The sequence below is a fragment of the Dermacentor albipictus genome, unplaced genomic scaffold (assembly GCF_038994185.2).
Source record: "Dermacentor albipictus isolate Rhodes 1998 colony unplaced genomic scaffold, USDA_Dalb.pri_finalv2 scaffold_21, whole genome shotgun sequence".
NCBI classification, from domain to species: domain Eukaryota; kingdom Metazoa; phylum Arthropoda; class Arachnida; order Ixodida; family Ixodidae; genus Dermacentor; species Dermacentor albipictus.
The window spans coordinates 1,880,678-1,897,606 of NW_027225575.1; the positions used below are offsets into that span (position 1 = coordinate 1,880,678).

The following is a 16,929-nucleotide window of genomic DNA, read 5'->3' on the forward strand; positions in this document are numbered from 1 at the left end:
ATAGCCCCCAAGCTACCATGACGGGTACAGAAGTGTAGATTTGGTGGGGGGGGGGGCCTGTTGCGTAGTATAGTCTAGACGTTGTGGTGTTTTAATGTGGCCTTGCGTCTGCACGCCCTGCGTAAGTTGTCCGCTTTACCAATTTGCACTGTGTTTATTTTTAAGAAATATCAGAAACGTACCGTACCTTAAATTTAAATTTATTCCGTTTGTTCGAAATCCCTGCCATGGTTAGCGGTAACCTTTCTTTGCTTTTTATGTCGCGTTTTCCCTCTCCCACGCTTCCCCTATATATGCGAGCTGGCAAGGCTATTAGTGCCGTTTTGCGACTGCGTCGTTTCTACTTGCCTCCTCTCTACCATTCTATCTACCTCCCTTCAGTGCGTTAGTACAAAGAGAAAGGTTGCAGCTTCTGCAATGCTTTTGCGGAGGGCTCACGGATAGTTACAGCAGTCGCCAGATCGTATTGTGGTAACGCCCAGGGAGTTCCAGAGGGCCTTGTAGCGACACGATGGAAAGGTCGAAACGAGTTTCTCACGTCGCCTTTCCTCTCTGCCACGCTGCTGCTGTAAACCAACCCACGACGCGGCGTGCCGGACAGCAGCAGCAGCAGCAGTAGAAAAGTCGAAATAGGAGGCAAAGAAAGCTTCGCTTTAAAAAATGCGGATTTGCGTCGTCTGAGCCCCTCAGTATTAGAGTTAGCCTTATTTAGAAACTCTACTCGTGATGTACACATCGCACCCCCTTGTGAGTAGTGGAAACAAATCTCCATGGTCATGCTTTGCTGTACAACAAACGATGGAAGCGATGAGGAGACGTCACAATCGTGATGCTTTGGACACCACTTGCGGTGAGAGGACTAAACGAAGGCAAACGGGCATTTGTTTTACATAATGACACTAAGTGAAGGCGAACTGTTTCGTCGCCAGATCAGCTGTTAAGCAAATGAATGTTTGAAAACCAGGCAAGTACAATGTGGACTACGAAATGCAATCTTATTGCTTCTGTTCATTTTAACCTTGCGCCAAACGTCATTCTTAAACGGAGCAACGGTAAGCACGAAATATTTTTCTCTTTCTATTTCTGAAACGCATAACGAAAATTATAGAGTTTCTAAATAGATATCCTAGAGGCAAATGTGGCGCTAGTGTCTATGGGGGTTCTCATGAGCGTTGCCTCAACTATGGTGGTCATGCCTCAACCTACATATGGGAATGATGGGAAGTACAGGCTTCGGATTGACTTCAATCTTTGGACTAATGGCATTTTCTTGCAGCGCAGTAAACGAAGCTATACTCGAATATTATCACGTAAAATCTAATTTTATTTCTGCAGTATGTTATATAATGTACAACACTTTACATAAACTTTGTATGACTTGGAGATGGAAGCACGTTTTACTGAGGTTTATCAACGGGGCACACCAGGGTATGCATTCTTGTGCGATTCTGTTCTCGGTTTAACGCCAGCGAATAATTATTTATTAATTTTTACGACAGCAATAACAACGGTGCATGTACTTATACAAAAATACTCATCGATTGTTTATGGAAATAAAAATGTTGTGAGAAAGTGTTGCGCCCTTGAGCGGAATGCTTCAAGTGTCGTCTGCTGCGACTCTTGCTCGCAATATATACAAACGCGAGACTTCTCGCAGAAGACAGGCACTTGCGAAGTCTCTCACTATTTAAATTAAAAATTAAATTATGGGGTTTTACGTGCCAAAACCACTTTCTGATTATGAGGCACGCCGTAGTGGAGGACTCCGGAAATTTCGACCGCCCGGGGTTCTTTAACGTGCACCTAAATCTAAGTACACGGGTGTTTTCGCCCCCATCGAAATGCGGCCGCCGTGGACGGGATTCGATCCCGTGACCTCGTGCTCAGAAGCCTAACACCATAGCCACTGAGCAACCGCGGCGGGTCTCACTATTTTAACAGGCTGCGTCGGCTGTCACGGTTGCTGAACGTCTTCAAGTAGTTTTAAGCACGTCTGCTGCAGTGCTAGCTAGGACGCTTGTGGCCTCCTACGAGTATGCTTCATTATATTTTATATTGACGTACCGCTTCCGAAGCGTTACGGCGTAGCTTTGCACTTACCCATTTTGCGGTCAGGAAGCAGCAACCTTTCCTACCACAAGTAAGTTTCTGTTCTCAAATTGCTAATACACACATTTTATTGTGCACATAAAGGAGCAATGCATAATGAAGCCCTCAATAAAATTTGATTGACAAGCCACTAGAAGCACAACTGTGTATGTCTTGTATCAGTAGTGCGTTCCTTTTCTACCGTAGTATGGACGTGACGTCACATCCACTGCTGTCGTCTGCTTCTGCTACCTTCCGCCATCTTGGGGTACCTTATCAACAGGCGCGCCCAAGATGGCGCTGCCGTAAACCGGAAGTCGTGGAGTATCGTTGAATGACGTACGTGCATACTATGTATTCTGAAGTTTCAAACACGTAACGCTACAGCTCCAACTTAACACACTTAACAAACCAAGGTCCAAACGGTCAAAACATGTTCTTTCAACGTTTACGATGCCGTCGCTTTCTCGTCAGGGCTTCCACACCACACCGCGACGCAAACATCATGTCAGCCGCTGGCCCAGCGCGCTATCGCCACTTCGAGCAACAGCTTTGCGTTGCACATGCGTTGCACTGTCCGACTGCAGGTTATAGCAATGACGCTTGGAGGGAAACTAAAACTGCCAAAAAATACTTGTCATTCGCCAGTCAACAGAATGCCAATCCGAAGCCTGTACTTCCCATCATTCCCGTGATGGTTGAACGATCGCAGCGCCAGATTTCCCACTAGTTATACTAATATGGAAATGACGAAATGACGAAAATGAATATTCATGAGGCACCAAATAAACGAGCACATCATAATTGGACTTCCCCATTCTTTCTGCGCATGCGCAAGGAGCAGTGACGCGACAGAAATGTGGGGACTCTCAGTCCTTGAGATTTCTCTTCGCCTTGCATGACGACCATTTTTCTGTAGCATACATTTGTTCTGTATTTATCCGCAAGGCGTAGTGTTTTCCAGTGTGGCTGTACAGCTTTCACAACGATCTACGGCTCAGATTGCATGGCTACGCAAGTTTTAGTACTGCTGAGCACGAGGTCGCGGGATCGAATCCCGGCCATGGCGGCCGCATTTCGATGGGGGCGAAATGCGAAAACACCCGCGTGCTTAGATTTAGGTGCACGTTAAAGAACCCCAGGTGGTCAAAATTTCCGGAGTCCTCCACTACGGCGTGCCTCATAATCAGAAAGTGGTTTTGGCACGTAAAACCCCAAATATTATTATTATTAAGTTTTAGTACTGTAACATACAGAGGTGGTGGTAACAACTTTATTGAGATTCTGCTCAGTGGGAGGCCAGAGTCCTAGGATGGCCCCTCACGAGGAGAGTACAAAATGTTCCATTCTCACGAATATCCAAGTGTGTTGTATGCTCAGTTACATTAAGAACTAACTCATCGGCACGGCAGTTGAATTCACAAACTGTTTCCGTTACCGCGATTCCCCTGAAGTGTGTGGTATGCTCAACGACACTAATGAACAATGCATCAGCGCGACGTAATGCTTTGCCATTAAAGGGCCCCTGAAACGGTTCGGACAAATTTTGTAGGCGCGTAGGGTACAGCTTAAGTAGAACATTCGCACCACAATTTAAGTGAAGCGTTACGTATTAATGGAGCTGCAAGCGATTAGAAGTTACCCTCCTCCCAGGGGCGTAGCCAGGGGGGGGGGGGCTTATGGGGCTTCAGCCCCCCCCCCCCCCGAAATTTTTTCGCGCTGTCCATGCACCGCCGACCAAAGCAACCCCCGGCGCAGCAAATCATTCTGGATTTTGTCTAGAACGTATTTTTCATGCTCGAAAAGCCATCTCACCGCAAAAATTGCGAACTCGGGCTGGATTTCGCGGCAACGCCCATGCACCGGGAGTCACATAACGCAAGCAGCCCCATCCGAGCACTAAGTTTCAAGGACGTTTTGATGGCGAATGGGCTCGCCGCGGCATCTCGCGGAGGCTGCGGAATCTATACACTCTCTCATGGAATCTACGGAGCGCGTAGATTTCAATTCCGAAACTTTATGGGTATAAAGTTCTCATAAACTTTTGATCTGAAAGGTGCATTGACATTTCCAAACGTGTGCTTTGGATTTTCAATTGCGTAACTTTGTAAGTTTAATGTTCCCATAAATATTTGACGCCAAAGGTGCATTAACTTTTCCAAAGTCGCACATCGGGCCGTACAACGAGACTAGCCAAATCAACGCGCACTATCAGACAAGTTGACAAAGCCCGCAGCGAGGCCCGATGAGACGAAGCGTTGTGGTGGTTCATTCGTGCCGTCATGTCACATAAAAAATATCAATTTTCTTTTTTAACTGCGCCAAAGCACGCAGTGGAGACACTAAAGCCAGCCAAGGTAACTACGTTCTTATTTATTTTTTCTACTTTGGCTTTTAATCGCGAAGACCAGGTTGAGCCTCTTCAATTTTGTTGTTCTCGCTCCCCTACCCGGGGGCTGCCAGAGCCAGCCAGAGCGCATGCGTTTTTCTCGTGTTGCCCCGACCACCGCGCGGCGCACTTCAGTGCGCCTTCGGTTTTCTCTGGCCGAGTGCATTTTTACCTGGCAGAGGTTTTGGACGCTTTCTCGCCGCCATCAATGTGGGGACTCGACGGATTGCACCGCGTTCGCTTGAGCGCAACCTCTCCAGAAAGTCTTGTCTCGCCAGTGCAGGATACCGAGCAGTATTCACATGGTTCTTGGTGAACCAAGCGTCTCGTGTTTTCTTCGATATTCCTTTAATAGCCACATTAGTTGCACATGGTAGGCATTTGATTGTCACCAACATACTTTCCTTTGCGTATTTTTTTTTTTCGTTACGGTTCCCCCGCCCCACGAAAGGAAAAAAAAAAATGTTGCGGCGCAGCGAATTGTCGCATGGTGAAAGTTCTATTTTGTTACTTCTTTTGCGGAAAGTAAAGGGCCACGGGACGCTTCAGCTGCCGGATGCTCATTATATTATTGCGATAGCAATTATATGGAGACTCTAGGCGCATTCCTGCCGTCGCCGTCGCCCTCATATTCCGCATAAAGTCTAAGGGCGATAACATCGTGACCGCGCGCCGCATGCTGTATGTGCGAGTGAAAGCGTGTGTGTGTGTGTGGGGGGGGGGTGATGGGTGAGCCGATGATGGTGGGTCAGTCTTGTGTGCGCAAAGAAGAAAATCGGAGAGCAAGCGCGCCGCAACTTCCGTCGCGCGTGATACATCGGGGGGAGTGGACGGAATTGGGACGGGATCTAGGATTCTGTGAATCTGTGATTGCGCAACATGTTTATTTGCCTTGTTTGACCCATTATATACTATGACGTTTTCTTAGATACGTAGATTTATTGGAAACTTATACGTATGTTTACATATCTTGTTGCGAGGTTTTGTGTATACGTGCAGTGAACTTTGTTTCCAGTGGCAATTTTTTTGCCCTTTATCAAGCTGTATCTTAGCATTTGTATATTCCATTGCATCTTCGCATTTCTAATGTACGAGGGCGAGTCAAATGAAAGTGAGCCTACCCACCCCGCGTAATGATGGTTCTGTTCATTATCTGCAGGGCCTGCGCGTAGCACGCAGGCATCTCTCATTTACAAAAGTGGCACGCAAGTGTGAGCGTAAATCTTCTTTAATGCGCTCATAAACTTAGTTGAACATGGTTGCGTGACGTAATGGACGCTTCAGAAGTTGAGCAGCGTGGTGCCGTGAGCTTTTTGACAGCTGAAGGTGTTTCCCGAAAACAAATTACTCATCGTATGGCTGCCGTGTAGATTGAACATTGCATTTCATTGGCCACTGTGAAGCGTTAGAACAAACGGTTCAAAGAAGGACGTGAAAGTTGCAAAGACGATCACAGACTGGGACGAAGCCATCGTGCAATCACCCCTAACAAAATTTCAAAGGTTGATAAGCTGATGACACAAGAACGGAGGATAAGCATCGATGAACTGGCAGAGCGTGTGAACATCAGTCACGGTTTGGTTCACCGTCGCCGTTGACGCCATAATTCATGAACATCTCGGTTATCGGCTCTTGTGTGCGTAATGGATGCCCAAGATTTTGAATCTCCTCCAGAATACGGAGAAGGTCGGCGCTGCCTTTACTCATCTGATCCGGTATTACAATAAGGGTGACGATTTCTTATCTGCAAGTGTGATCGAGGACGAACCATGGTGCCACTACTACGAGCCTGAAACACGACGGCAAAGCTTACAATGAAAACACTTGAATTCACCACCCCCCAAAGAAAGCAAAGGCCACCATTTCCGCCGGAAAGGTATTGTTGACTTTTATTTTTCGATCGTCAGGGGCCATTATTGATAGAATTTACTGAATCTTGAGAGACTATCACTTGTTTACGATATTGTGAAATGCCGGATCGCCTGCGTGTCGCAGTCAAGAACAAACTACGTGAAGAATTGACGAATGGGTTCATCTTGTTCCACGACAATGCCCATCTCCAAGTCGCTGATGTGGTTAATATAAAACTGGCGAAGTTCAAGTGGGAAATGCTGCAATATCCGCCATACAACTCAGATCTGTCGCCTTGCGACTTCCACATCTTGGGGCAACCGAAAAAACAGCTTATAGGAACCAGATTCGTCTCGGACGATGACGTGAAAGTCAGTTGCAGACGTTTTGAAGCAGCAACCCAAGGAGCTTTGTGAGACGGGAATTACGCGACTCGTTTGTCAATGAGAGAAATGTCTAAATGTCTAAATGCTCATGGAGGCTACTTTAAATAAAGTACCCCGTTTGTCATATATTTGCATTGGCTCACTTTCATTTGACTCGCCCTCGTATACTCTGCAGAACTCCTGCTTCTGACACGTGCTCTCTGCTGCCAGTATAATTTCGGTGCAATTACTCACGATACACGACCGGTGATAGATGTTTCTGCGTAATACATTGGAACAAGTGACAGCGTCATTGAGATTTTTTACTGGCCGTTGCATATGTACAAGGATGTAAACAAGGACCTTGAATGACAAAGTTTCATTAACATATTTGTCCTCAACTTGTTCATTTCATGGCCTTTACATTTTTCATATCAGCGACTTGCACTGCTTTGCTGATTTCGAACTGATGTAGTTCTAAAGTTCATGTGATATTTTCTTTATTATTAAATAGACAAAACATAGAAGCATTGACATCAGTTACGTTGGGCATGATTTTTGGCACATACGAATATAGTATTTTATGAAAAAATACGTATTTTACTTGTACTGACAGTGCGTAGCGTTCAAGAATACGTTTGCAGCATCTTTGGCAATGGCAATGAGGTTATTATTCATGTATTTGATCCCAAGGCAAATTATTTAAGAAGAAGCTTAGCTTGGGCGCAACACCGACGCGGCCTATTCAGATACATGTAAAAAGCAGAAACGCTTTTCTGAGATAACTCCTGAATCGCTTTTAATGAAATTTGTTGCATTTGAGAGAGTAACTTAAATTCTAGAGTCTGTTGGAAGCGGAATTTCGATTTAGGGCCGGAACTTTGTTTAAAATATTTTGAAAAATTCGAAACTTCGAAAAAAAAAATAGGACGAAGTTTACAAATTAAGAGCTCTGCATCAAGAACAGATATCGCGGTTCTGTACATGGCACCCACTACACCATTCAAAGCGGACAAATGGGATTTGTCTATTTCTAACTTACATGAATTGGTTATGTTATGTACAAGGGTTCTGCAAGAGCCGTATTTCCATAATACTTAATTTTTTGAGACTCATGTGTAGCATATCAATGTTGTCCGCTGTAGACGTACTATTATGTGCAATTGACGGAAATGTGATATCAATTTTCATTGCTGATTTACAGATATATAAACTGAATTGTTTCGTTTTCTGAAACTTTTCGATTTGTGCCACTTTTGAAAAAAATATTGACGACATAAATCGAAAATTTGAGACAAACAGGCACTAGAATTTAGGTTTTTCTTTTAACTGCAACAAATATAATCAAATTTGGTGCAGTGGTTGCCGAGAAAAACTAATTTTCCTTCTACGTGTATTTAGATAGGAGCATCCGACCTAATTTTTCCTCTTAGGAGGAGGCCGAGCTGCAATGTGAGCCCCCCCCGAACGAAATTTCTGGCTACGCCACTGCCTCCTCCCTAGCTATGCTTTTCCTCCTCAACTCGCTCGCCGAGCGAGCGGCGCTAAGCTCCGCCTTCACTGGTTCAGCGTCACGATGCGACGTCACATCGCTCACTTCCGGTTGTTTAGGAGCACGCCCCCTCCCGCGCGAGACCTCTCCGCTAGCCGCTTGGCCGTCGACCGAGAGCTATCGAAGCAGCGTGCGTTGCGAGCATTCTGTCGTAGCGCCGAACGTGTCCGGAACTCCGCTAAAAACATGCAAGCTGGTCATTTCGGCAAATGACTGGAGGCATAAACTCAAGCTGATGAAGGAACTTTAGCGTAGACGTACGTGAGCAGCTGATCGGTCTGCACGGTCCAGACACTTGCTGGCGCAGCACTTAACCAGTCAAACAAAGCGCTAATATTGCTCTAACCAAGTGTAAAGCATTTTAAACATTTATAAATCAACGTGTTGATGATTACACTCCTGCGAAAAATACACACCAGCAGCAAAGAATACACTTCGTTGCTGCTACTGTGTATGGTTGAGCTCTGTGCCACCAGGTGGCTGCACCGTGCAGACCGTTCACATTTGCCCTTCTGCTCATCTCGTGGCTCATCCCGGCACAGTCAAGCGGCCAGACCCTGTCCCCTTGCGCTTGCGTTTGCCCTAATACTGGACTCGCGGTTTGCAGGTCGCTAGGTTTGCAGTCCACAAGGCAACAAAGTCGAATCATAGTGCTCGCGAAAAGACTGAGACCGACTCTGACCGCGGATCTCTCGTCAAAATGGAGTACGTTGTAACACAAGCAGACGACACTTGCTGTGTGCCGGAAGTGCTGAAGTGTACTAAAAAACTATTCTTGTGTATTCTCTTCAAGTTATTTTCTTCTTGCAAAAACAAAGTAACTAACATTCCAACTATTACGAGCATCATTTGTTCACCATAAAGTTGGAAAAATTATCGACCACGCGCCCTGGTCAGCCAATCAGATAGCTCGCCCATGTGACGTAATATGGGTTATTTGCATCATATGGGTAGGGGTGGCTTAAAATTCCGCCGAGCAGTGCGCTGCGATCGGCAGCGATGTGTATTTTTAAAACCTTATAATAAATTACACGCTTTACGCAGAGCACTTAGATGCATCAATTAATGATCAGAAGAACCTACTCTAACGACTCAGTACGTTTGTAGAAAATCGCCAAAATCGTTTCAGGGTCCCTTTAAAGTTATCCGAGAAGACACCTCACTTCCAAACGTATCCCCCTGCGACTATAAAAATTTGATATGCTATAACCGTCGCAACAAACTGGCCTTGGGCACGGCTTCTTCGCCTTGCCGGCCACGCATTCTGTTGATTGCGTCATAATTGCGTTGCCAGCTTTGCTAGGGAAGAACGGAGCTAGCAACTTTCTTCTCCGTAGTACCTAGGCGAAATCTCAAGGACCGAAAGTCCCCACATTTCTCTCTCGCGACCACTTCTCGCGCTAGCGTAGAAAGAGCGGAGAAATCCAATTACAGTGCTCTAGAATATGGGGTAGTGGGTTCAGGAGCCGCCGCGCTCCATGCGATGCGGTGAGGCGGCGAGTGTCGACAGGTCCCGGATCTAAGCGGTGGCGCTGTTGTAGCGTGGGCTGTAGGCTCGGCGCGCCCGCCCGCGCGGCTAGCAGTCCTACCCAGCTGCCTGAGTACACAGGGCTTTAAGTATTTAATGACATCGCGCTTGAGCCAGGATCTATTGGAGAACTTTTTCGGTATCGTAAGGCAGTCCTGTGGATCTAATGATCACCCTACATCAACCCAATTTTTTTATTGTAGTGAATTGTCTTTCGTTTTATAATCTAGCGAGCGTAGTGAGATCAGGAAACGCCGACAGCAATGAGCCACTTAGTTCCTTGCTGGATGCATATGATGCCAACACTGCAGAGGAAGACATTGACAAACTCATAGAGTCGGGCAATCTCTCATTGGCTGAAGGCAAACTACGCCAAATATCTCCAGATCACAGCGGTTATGTCATTGAAAACAGCGATGACCGGCTAATACACTACATGGCAGGTTATGTAGCGCGCAAGTTCATTGCACGCAGTGACTGTGTCGAATGCAAAAACTTGCTGCTACAGGCGCCAAATGAGAAAAGCCAGGACAATGAGTTCACTGCAATTTGTGACAAAGGAGGGTTGCTCTACCCGTCCCGCGTGCTTTTTTTGACGGTGAGAAGGCTGGAAAACCTTTTCACAACTTTTTTTAGTCAGGAAAGCCTGTGCAGTAACAGAATAGTAGATGTTATGGTGCTGGGCAAATCTCAGATTTCATGTGGTGTAGGGTGCAGCCAGCATTCAGAAGCGCTCACAGCCAGCATTGTCAAGTTTTATGTTTTGACAAGGTTACATTTTTATGTTCAATTAATCAATGAGTCGCGAGAAGCTCGAAGGAAAAAGAAGCTTCATGCTAAGATATGGGCAAGTGCTCATAGTCGCGCGGCTAAATTCAAGAATTTGTTTCACATTGGGCATAGTTGGAGCGCTGCAATAAAGGAGTGCTTTATTTTATGAAAGTTATTTTGTCTTGTCTTGCATTCATCAGCGTTTATACATCGGCGGCAATTGACCCTTCGTTTTGAAGAAAAAGAAATGCATGCATCAGAACAATTAAAGCAGGGGCATGCATACCACACTTAATATTATCGCATTCGGATATAGTTCGCGGTACACACAACGGTCTCTAAGTGAAGCGTTTTTTTTTTTTATTGCGATTTCTCGTTGCCCCGCCCCTCTACTAAAACACTTCCGATGGCTCAAGCTGGAGTACGCTCGGCCACGTTTGCCGACAGTTTCGAGTGGGCGGCTGGATAACCCCGATGATCTATAGAATGTTTACTCCTCTCCCTTTACTCAGCCTTTCCTATGGGCGGCGATAATACTACTATGCACTAACGTTGAAATATGGGGGCCGTACCTGCAAAAGAGCACGATCAGCGTTGCGAAGGATCAACGGGGCCGCTCGTCCGCACGACCGCGCTATCGGCTGTTGGCTACTACTATATCTAATTCTCTTGATTCGCCGACAATATCTGTGTACAGCCTCACCTATTTGTAGGACCTCTTTTAAAAGACAGAGCCTTGTTTATTTCTGCGACAATTCTATACACAGTGCGCAGCCACGGCGCAGCGCGCCGCATCTCACACAGCCTATGCTCTGGTGGCGCCATCTGGTATCGTCGACACAAGCCGCCTCACCGGCGGCCGCTCCCTGAACCCACTACCCATATTCTAGAGCACTGTAATCCAATTATGATGTGCTCGTCCAAATCACGATCTACTGAACTCCAGACCTGCACAGAACTCCCTCCTCCAGCACGCCTTGTCTAGTTCGCCCCCTTTCGCCGCTAGGGAAAGAATGTACGAGCAGAGCGGCGCTAGTTATAACCTGTTCGCTGTCGTCTGCTTCTGCGATCTGTTCAGCGCTTGTCTTGCCATTTCGGCAGGCACAAAGCTCTTGTATTGGCGGTAAATGAATAAATTCACAAATATACAAAAGAAAACATATTTGCGAATGCTTTGCGTTTGAATAGTGAAACTACAAGAGGAGCAGCGGTGCAAGAAATGTAAACAACGAGCATAGGTGGCAGCTGCAATGCTAGATCGACGGCAGAAATTTCCCTTTCCTAGCCTCCGTAAGAGACTGGAAAAATTGTCTTAATCATAGGATAATCTAGTTTTTTTTTAGTTGTTTACAGATAGCCTAGTGTCGTAGATGACATTAGGATTTACTGCTGTGTGCCGTAGTGAAAGCAGATGACCTGGTAGAAGTATATAGTAAAAGTATACACGACTATAAGTCCTCCGCCCGATATGTGCAATAGGTTGATCGATTCTGTTTCAAGGAAAGGTGAGCATACCTTGTTTTTATTGTCGTTGGATGTCTAGCTCAGTAGAAAGCTTTAAAAAAATTAAGCGATCGCAGTGCTATAAAACGTGCTGCACTGCAAGCCTTAAATTGTCTCACGGGACTATTTTCAAACTGCAAAGCTTGCTTTTCTGCGTGGTACAGCGGCAGCATAACGGCGGTGCTTAAGATACGTACGCAGTGAAGCTGTGTGCGTAATTCACTTTTTCAACTCGACGCATTCACGGACAACATTTAAGAGTTAAAATGAGTGGTAATCGTTCTAGTCGTCGAACATTACGGTGTTTTCGAGTTTCTAAAGAGCGTAGAAGCGAATTTTACAACGTGTACAATGAAACTGTTGTGTACTTTGCGAACTCTACACACAATGTGATTTACAATAATCTGCTTGAAAAAGGCAATAGGAGCGGCTATTTAACGCAATTTTAGAGAGCAGCGGACTACACGCTCCGACATTTTTTACGTTCGGGCAGTCAACTTTTGGAGCCAAGTGACCGATCAAAGCCTTGTGACATCACTGTCGCTGTGTTAGCAAAAATCATCAACTAGACAAGCAGTTCGTCACAACACAACAGCTGCCGTACTAATTACAACGCTGCACAGCCGCCCACCGCGTAGCAGACGGACAGGTTATAAAAGCGCCCCCTACGGCCGTCGGTTGAACGAAAGTGGGCGCAAGCTGCTCCCATAGGAGCCGGATATCTGTGCAGGTCTGGAGTTCCAGTAGGTCGTGGTTAACGTGTAGCCGCCATGCTTCAAACCAGTCAACTCTAGTCAAGCCAGAACACCGCGCGAACGCGCTTTTTCGCCATGGAAGGCAGGGGTTCTTTATTCTATGAGGCAGGCAGTTTCGTCGCACATGATAGACCTGTACAGCTGTTCTGTATATTCGGCAACCGAAGACCGTGTTGGACATCAGAGAACTTTGAACCTAGAGGAACTGGTGAATGCTGTTTGTTTATTTGTCACTTCGGTTTCTTTTTACGTAACGAAGATGGGCGAGGTTCTGACTGCTGTTGTAGCAGTCGCGGAGTGCTTCTTTCGTTGCTGGGTGCACGTCTGACAGACTTTCTCACGTCTTACGGCGCACTACCTACAATAACATCACTGATTTTACTGGGGGAGCAGTAGGGGCCGTATCTTCGCTCGTGCCAGGCTTTTTGTATGCTGCTCTCCGTGGCTTTTCAAAAGCCCTTGAGTTAAATAAACGTCCTTCTGCAAAAAACATGTGCAAAAATCTGTAGGTGGGAGCCGCGAAGCTAGCGAAACGGAAGCAAAGCAGGTACATACGTCCGACGTACATTTAGGCAGCGTTATTATAATCTAAGGTGCCCACCAGAGGCCTCCGTTTGCCGGTTACAAGTGCCCTCCTGGAGCAGTACTTGTAAAAAATCAAATCTGTCGTTGCGACGAACAAAGCACCCAGCAACTAAAAAAAAATCATTAATGTCCAATTGAATGCCGCTGAGCGGTCCTTCGAGGTACGAACTCCTCGCGTTGAGACGCTTGGCGGGTCTTCATTTGGTCTTACCGAGGCGCAGTTAAAACGCAGGCGAGAGCTTGCGTAAACAAGGGACGCGCCGAAAAAAAACTTTCGCATTCCCACACGTAAGTAGTCTTAAGTGTCTCTGCCTAATTTTTGTCATGCGACTGTCGTTATGCCATGGCCATCGCACAGTCGTCGCCATGCCGTCGTCGTCACGCTGTCGTTTTATCATTGTCGTCACATGAATAACATCATCCCATTGTCGTCATGCCGCCGTTGCCATAATGCCTTCGTCGTTCCATCAACCTCAGTCTTCGTCATTCTATCGTAATCATATTGTCATTCGATCGGGATTATTCTGTCCTTGCCATGGCGTCACCGTTAGACAGTCGCTATCATACATATGTTGTCGAACCATCATTGGTCAGAATGGCACTTTTGTTGATGAAAGCACAATTCTAATCAATCAAACAAGGACAAGCGAAATTTATCTTTCTAAACCTTTATAAGATCACACCCCTTCTAGAAAGCACGAGCACTTTGGTTCGTAATGGACTTATCAATGTGCTGCCTAACGAGCTGAGTCAAGCCAAAGCACACTGGACACACACCGTCTTCATGCCATCTTGCTTTTATGCACATGGAAAAATGTGGCGGATACACTTAACACTGCTTGAGCGAGTGAATGCGAAAGCATTATAGTCCTTTCGTTCAATTTTTTTGTTTTTTCTGCACATTCCTTGACCGCGCAAGCCCTCGCCTGCATTTTAACTGTGCCTTGTTAAGGCCTACCAAAATCGCACCAAGCATCTCAAAGCACTCGCTTGCCCACAAGGAGTTCATAATCCGAAGGACCGCTTAGTGGCGTTCAATTGGACATTAATGCTTTACTTTATGCACTCAATTTATACACTCATTATGTGGTGCTACCCATTGGCTGTGCTGCCACGTGCCCAACGACGCACACACTAGGCAACATGTTTCGTCAGCGACATGACGTGCAATGGCGCACGTGCCAGGCACACAGTCAGTCGACCAGAACTGTGGAGCCGGCATTGCATCACGGAAACATGCTAATCTCACACCGCAGAGGCCCGGGTTCGATTCCCACCCAGACTGAAATTTGCGTAATATGGGATTTACGTTTACGGGAACCTTCCTGAAAATTTGACATGAATCCGAGTATTTTTTTGTGTCTTTACTCTTTGCTGTCGGCCGCTTTTGGCACCATCATTCGGTCACACCACCGACTACAGCGCTGGATTTTTGCATAATGGAACATATTATGCTTTCGCATTAAAAGCGTCCTGTAACTTCTACAACCTTGCCGCGCTCATCTGTCACCCGACTCATACAAATAGCGCTCATCCTGTTGCCTGCCTGTGCTCTTTCTTTCATACTCAAACTGAGTTGCGCTAAAGCAAGACAAGAATATGTTGTACCACCCTGTATCAAAGAGGTGAGGTGGAGTGTTTATGTGAGCAGACGTGGGTATTAACAGGAGCGAGTGCCATCATGTGTGAACTGGAGTGAGTGCCAGTTAACTTGAGTCAGTCACTGTGAGTTTGAGTGGACGTGAGTATGGACTTGACTATCTGCGAGTGCGAGTGGATGCGAGTACATTTATAAGTGAGTGCCGGTTAGTGGGACTGGACGTTAGTGTGAGCGCAAGTGGTTGCCGGTAAGTGTGAATGGAAGTGACTGTGAACACGAGTGAGTGTTGGAGAGCATATATAGGAACGTGAGTACCGACAAGTGTGAGTGGGTACATAGCGTGCAAAAGTATTAGTGAATAAGTATTAATGAGTGTCCACTTATTTTTCCAAATTATGCATAGCAGGTTGCAAGCAGGGCAAATCAATCTGTTCGTACACTTCGCTGACTGCACTTCTGTACCTCTTGCGTGTCCATCACAATTTTTCATTGCTTTTGTGGTTGGCAAGAATATTGCTAAAAATGTCTGGGAACCTTTTGCATAATTGGAAAAAAGTTCTGTCACTTTGATAACCTCCGTGCAACATTTAGATCTGTGACAGAACATATCAGTTCCCCTCATGGTACCTCAATATGTAGCACCATGCCCACACGATGCCCTGTTGCGCAATGAAAAGCCACTCCTGAAATTCCCTGCTAGCTGCTAAACACCTACAGCGGAAGGTCAAGAAGGAAATCCACATCACCCACCAACACTTCATCGCGGATTTTACTGACGCAGCAGTTAAGCAGCTGAAGCTATTTTGGGCACACATAAACTCCCAATGGATGGAGACTTGGTGTCCTTTCCTATTTATCAATGATTACACAATGTCTTCGCCAGCTTTCATCGCTGGAGCATTCAGCGACCATTTCTCCTCAATATGGGCAACAAGCACAGCACCGCCTTCTTTTACCTCCCAACTTGCCAACAACCCTCCCATACCTGCTAAACCTGTGTCTTCCTACCCTACAAAGAACAGTTGAAGATGTCTTAGAACCAGTGCCACACATTGAACCTTTTCAAAGCTGCAGTTCCGATGGCATCCACCCACTCATCTTCAAGTCCGCAGCTCTGTCAATGGCCCATTTCCTGTGCCTCTTACAAATTCTGGACTTGGGTATGTTCCCTGTTGCATGAAGGCTTGCTTACATCACGCCAGTGCATTATGACCACTGTGCATGTGCTAACGTACGGTTATACCGTCCCACCACCAACACTTCTATCGTGTGTTGCACCTTTCAACATGTCCTTAATGCAGCCTTGATGCGCATAATCTTCTCACCCCGGCTCAACACAGCTTTCATTGCAACCGCAGTTGCGAAGCTGCTCTTGGCACCCTTGTGCATGTAATAAGGACCCATCTCAATCAAGGCACTCCGTATGAGCTCATTCAGCTGGACCTGTCTTGAGCCTGTGGCCTCCTACTGCAATCAAGGCAGAAAGCTGGGCTAGTTGGTGTGTCATCATTAATCAAAATATTAGCGCAAATAACAGGGACACAAAGAGAGAAGACGACAGGACGCGCGCTAAACACCAACTGAGGTTTTACTGTGAGAGAAAATACATAAATACATTTCGGTGGTGCATGCGCACACAGGGTTAAAACAGTACAAGCACAAACTAATCAAAATGTGGCAAAATATTCTGTAAGTACATTTTTTTTCTTTTTTGGACAAGGCAAGTGATGTCGTGCTGACACAGTTATCACCTTCCCTGTCAATGTGATATGCCTCACAAATCTCGCGCCCCCACCTTGCGCCCCCCCTACCAAGCACACACATGGAATCAAATGCAGGCACGTACCCACACCGCTTACAATGCTTGGCCGAATGGCCGCCCCCCGCTAATGAATCTAACAGCGTTCGGTGCTCTCGTAGCCGTTCATTTAGGCAGCAGCCA

At 46.3% G+C, this 16,929-nt stretch overlaps 1 long non-coding RNA gene across 1 annotated transcript in view; it reads left to right on the top strand.

The window, feature by feature from the left end:
- The first annotated feature begins 12,790 nt into the window (after window positions 1-12,790).
- LOC139052275 (uncharacterized) overlaps window positions 12,791-16,929 on the top strand; it is a 38,864-nt gene continuing 34,725 nt past the window's right edge. Inside the window, exon 1 of the long non-coding RNA XR_011509810.1 lies at window positions 12,791-13,010. This is a non-coding gene — a long non-coding RNA (uncharacterized lncRNA). The remainder of the gene's footprint in view (window positions 13,011-16,929) is intronic.